General features: G+C 31.4%; 1 long non-coding RNA gene across 1 annotated transcript; it reads left to right on the forward strand.

The window, feature by feature from the left end:
• Positions 1 to 432: 432 nt before the first annotated feature.
• LOC132733734 (uncharacterized) lies at positions 433 to 4,344 on the forward strand. The gene is made up of 3 exons (XR_009626204.1): positions 433 to 2,165; positions 2,432 to 2,605; positions 3,529 to 4,344. It is a non-coding gene; the product is annotated as an uncharacterized LOC132733734 (long non-coding RNA).
• Positions 4,345 to 5,255: the final 911 nt, after the last annotated feature.

The following is a 5,255-nucleotide window of genomic DNA, read 5'->3' on the forward strand; positions in this document are numbered from 1 at the left end:
AGTGCAGCGTACAAAAATGATAATGCTACCGTGCATATTTTTCAGTTATTGCCCTTTGTTATTTTTCATGCTTATTTTTTGTCCAGACAGTAACTCATTAAGTATTTACTATATAAGGTATTCACTTGAAACTCAAAATATAACTTAGTCTTCATCCGTCCATCTGTCCTTCCATCCTTCTGTCGGTGCATATGTCCGTCCGGGCTATTTAAGAGAAGTAGGGGGTCATCTTACTGTAAACAGAACAAAAGAGAACAATAGAGTTCATTCCGTAACAATAGAATAAGGGGCCATCATCATGCCCGGGTGTAGATTTTCCGAGGTTTATGAAAAAAACCATGGAAACTGCTTCAAAAACCTTGGAAATAAACCAGTTTTACAAGGTTTTTTTATAATTCCGAGGTTTTTATTAAAACCATGGAAACTTTATCCAAGGTTTTTGTATAAAAATCCTTTGAAATAAAGAAAACCTTGGAAACTACCTCGGAATTAAACACTCTGCCAAAAATCAGCTCGGAAAAAGCTTGGAAATAAGAACTTTGTCATTTTTTTGCTCGGAAAAGAACTTAGAAAATTTACGTAAAATTTGTTGGAAACACTTTGCCAATATTTAGCTTGGAAATGACCTCGGATAATTGAACTTAACTAAATTTCATCTCGGAAAATATTAAGACATAATCATGATTTAACTTATAATGGGCATCAAAAGCAATAATCAACAGTTAAAGCAAACTAAGATAACAACCTGACTGTAGATTGCCAATGGATATTTTTTAATCCATGGTCAGAGAAAACAATTGTCCAACAGCATGGAAAGGAGAGATTTGGTCCAGGGAATCAATTTTTAGTATGGACATTGTCAATGGCCAACTTCCTTTTCAATAAATTTGTACTTTAATCTTCTGAAGCCATCTTTTGGGGAGGAATCAATTAAAAAAATTTAAGTGTGAAAACATGGAAAAGTTAAATACAACGTAAATTCCTTGTTGCCATAAAATACCTTTTATTAATGGCTATAAAGGTATTGTAACTAATCATAATAAGATAAAGATTATTCAAATAACTGATGATCAGAAAGACTTGAAAATTTTATTTTTTTTATTTTCATATTTTTTTTTTATTATTTATAATTATTGTTACTAGATATCTTCTCCATTTTTAAGAATAGATAAAAGAGCAAAACTTATAATTATAGAAAAAGAAACAATCAGTGTTTATGTCTATTAGTTTCCAAATGCATCAGTATTTTTCCTGCAGTTTCTTTCTATATATAGACTTAACTTAGGGTTTCTTGACAGCCTGTAAGCAACACTGAAATAAGAATGCTATTAATCTTTAATATATGTTTTATGCCATATAAAATAGTATATTCTACTAAGCAAGTCTGTGACATACATTCAGATTACAATTTACTCTGCCATTAATTATGTGTACAATAAACATAAATAGTTATTAATTGTCCTTTAAATATAATTATGTACAATTGAATGTATGAAATATAATAACCAGTATGCTTGTTAAGTTCTTATAATTAGGATAAATAAATACTGCATCCACTAAGATTTCACACACAGAATATAACACACTGATCAGATAAAACTAATGGCACCCCAGGTGGTTCCCTTTATCTATGCATGATCAATCTTCTCATTGAGCATTCTGGGATAGACCAGATTGTTCCATGTGATTATTCAGGGGGAATCTGGGTTTTTATACAATCCAAAACAGTCTAAAATGACACTGCAACTGTGATTCTCTTTCAAGAACTTATTATAATTTTCAAGTTTTACTTTTATTTATCATTTGATATATTTGTACCTTCAATAAATGTAAAAAAAAAATGATGATGGCTTTGATATTTTGGGATCACCCCTGTTTCACATTATGATTGCCCCTTCAGTTATACTGTTGAAAAATTTGAATCTCAGACATTAATGGGTCAAGTGGTTATAGTTGGAAATAGTGCAAACCTGGATTTATTTTAAGCAATTTTGGAGATATCTTGTTTTATTAATGTTAGGGAGCATATTTTGGAATTTTCAAAGAAAACATTTATCTAAGTGTGACAAGATTCAGGAAATGTTTGGTTGTTGTAATTGAACCTAAAGATCAAGGACCTGGGACAGGAAGATAAACAAAAGAAACAAGATAGTTAAAATGTTCAGGTTAATATTTTTAGATACATTTATGCATAAAATCTGTTGTTGTTTTTTTTTTCAAATAAGTATTAAATACAAACTATTTTAGATCTATATTTTTAACCTAAATGTAAGCTAGTTTAAATACAATTGTTTAGAGGATATTTTATGAGTATAAATGCTATGTTTGTCTATGATTGTATTGAACAAGATGAGTGCATTAAACTATGATGACATTATTTATAAACTTTCATCTTTCATCTATTATTTGAATCTACAAATTTTAATTACAGAGTCAGCTTGTAAGCAAGTTTGCAGGACTGTTCCAAACTATCCAGCTTTGCTGTGTTTTATCATAGTATAAAGCAGAGGAATATACTGGAATGTCATTGGCATTGGCACCTTCAAAGTCAAGTGATTAAGGAAGCCAACTGTAGACCAGGAAAGGCTTCAAGGAATAAACTACAGTATGTTTTTGTTTTAAAACTAGGTTTTGAAAGTTTCAATTTGAAATTTGAATGAATGAAGGTTTCTGGAACTGATTTTTTATTGATACTTTGTTGGAAATGCTGTTCATGTTATATGATGACTCTCCAGCTTTATTGATGCAGATGTCACTTTGAGCAGACAGATACAATTAGTGTAGGCAATCGGAATCACCTTATGAAAAGCGTTATTTTTTGCAATATTTTTGGAGTGCTTTAGGTTGTAACATCCAGTATGACATAATCTAAAATAATAGTAACAGACATCGTTTCTTTTCTTAACATCGCAGAATTGTCACACTGCTTACCAAAGTTTTCTTGAAATCCTAACACTTAAAGTACTGATGAAGAAAAAATAGAAATCAACATGAAAAAAATTAAATTCACTATTTCAAAACAGTAGACAAACATTTAAAAGTAACTACAGAAAAGGTCATATTAAAGCCTTCATTTTAAGCAAAGGTCTTAAACAACTTGTCATTCAAGTAGTTTTGGATCACTCGAAAGATGTATTTCTTTTCACAAAAGTGCTGATTTTTTAAAACAATATATATCAACAGTGAACTGATATTTTTGTCTATGGAAACGTTTAAGGAACATATCATTTTTTTTATTGATTAATAAAAAAGAAATAAATTTGATGTAATTCTGATTGCCTACACATACTGAACTGTCCTGAGTATAACCATAGGTGTTCCTTAATCCTGGGCTGGATAGCTCCCTCAGAGGGAAGAAGCTCATCCTGGCTTCAGGAGTCAAAAATACAATGTTGTAAGGCAAGTAGTTTGAAGTCTTTGATCCTGACCACATGGAGAGGGAAGCGCCCAGTGGTGATTTTATATAATTGTTTTTCTAACTTCTTTCAATGGCTGTACTTTATTAAATATTTACTTTATTTATTTCAGGAATTGTATCCTGGAGCATTTTCCACATGTGACCCCTGTGATGGTGAGGGAAAAACTAAGGGACACTTTAAAATCATGGAGAGTGAACAGGAATTCAAAAGATAGATATTTGAATACATTAAAATATAGCCGGATACCAAAAAATTATAACTGAACATTGATTGTAATATTTACCATTAAAGACTATAACTAACTTAACTTTTCATTTGTAGTGCATTACTATTTACTTCATACTGACATTAAATGTTTCAGTGAGTCATGTGATCATTTTTTGCTCTGTATTATTATAAAGAAGTTTCTTAATTCCTTAAAAGGACAATATAATTGCTCTTTTCAGAATATTTCATTGGATGTTATATTTTCTTATTTTCCATGGATATTCTAGAAATTTCCAAGGTTTTTGCTCAAATAAACCTTGGAAAATTCTCTGATGCCCTTAAGTAAGAATCCTCGAAAATATAACAGTATTCCCAGTTGTGAGAAACTTTCCGAGGTTTTCATTTTAAAACCTTGGAAAACAAACCACGGAAACACTTTAAAAATCCTTGGAAATCGTTCCAATACTCCGAGGTCACTCATTTTCCAAGGTTTTCTAAAAAAAATCCTCGGAAATTATTTTACGAGGTTTTTATTCTAAAATCCTTGGAAATTGTTCCAATACTCCGAGGTCATACTTTTTACGAGGTTTTTTTTAATAAAAACTCGGAAATTTTTTCCAAGGTTTTTCACCCTCTCCCTATTTTTCCAAGGTTTTTTTAATAGCAACGTTTTGCATTTTCTTGTTCCAATACTCCGAGGTTTTTTTCCAAGGATTTTGAGCCAAAAACCTTGGAAAATCTACACCCGGGAGGCCCTCTATTAAACCAAAGAAAATAACAAAAGAAATGGCCCCTTAGTCCATTTAAGGTACTTCCGTCCGACATTTTTGTTCGGAACATATCTCAAAAAGTATTGGAGGTATCAACTTGAAACTTCATAGGTGGATAGATAATATTGAAGAGGACTGCAGTTATTACTCTTTGTTATTTTTCAAACTTAATTTTTGTCCAGAGCATAACTCAAAAAGCCTTTGAGATATCAACATGAAACTTCATAGGTGGATATATCTCACTCAGGAGGTGTGTCGTGCACAAGAGTGATAACTCTACCTTTCATAATTTTTGAGTTATTGCCCTCATACTTTTGTCCAGAGCTTATCTAAAAAAGTGTTAGAGATATCAACTTGAAACTTCATACGTGGATAGATCTCATTGAGGAATGAAGCACACAAGAATGATAACCTACCCTGCATTATTTTTTTTATTTTTTTTTCAGCCATCAGTATTCACATAGGTTTCAAATCTGTATTCACTTCAGCCATCAGTTTTCATTACCAAAAGACCTCTTAAAATTGAATTATTCTGCTATATTACATATACATTCTTCCAATGAGCAAACACATTTGGTGGGGGATTGGCCATGTTAATGATAGCCATGTTAACATGGCCTTTGTTTCACTTAGTCTCTGCTGTGATGTTTGCTGTGTTTTGAATATATAGTTGGCAGTTTAACTTACCACAGACACAAGGGATTCACATAACAAACATTACAAAATATGTTTATTTCAGCCCCCCTCCCCCAACCCCCCCCCCAAAAAAAAAAAAAAAAAAAAAACAACAACAGAAAACATGTTTTTTTTCTAGATATCTGCCTAATATCATATAAACAAAATTAAACCTCTGACTCTC

The sequence above is a fragment of the Ruditapes philippinarum genome, unplaced genomic scaffold (assembly GCF_026571515.1).
Source record: "Ruditapes philippinarum isolate M1 unplaced genomic scaffold, ASM2657151v2 ctg12485_1_1_1_1, whole genome shotgun sequence".
NCBI classification, from domain to species: Eukaryota; Metazoa; Mollusca; class Bivalvia; order Venerida; family Veneridae; genus Ruditapes; species Ruditapes philippinarum.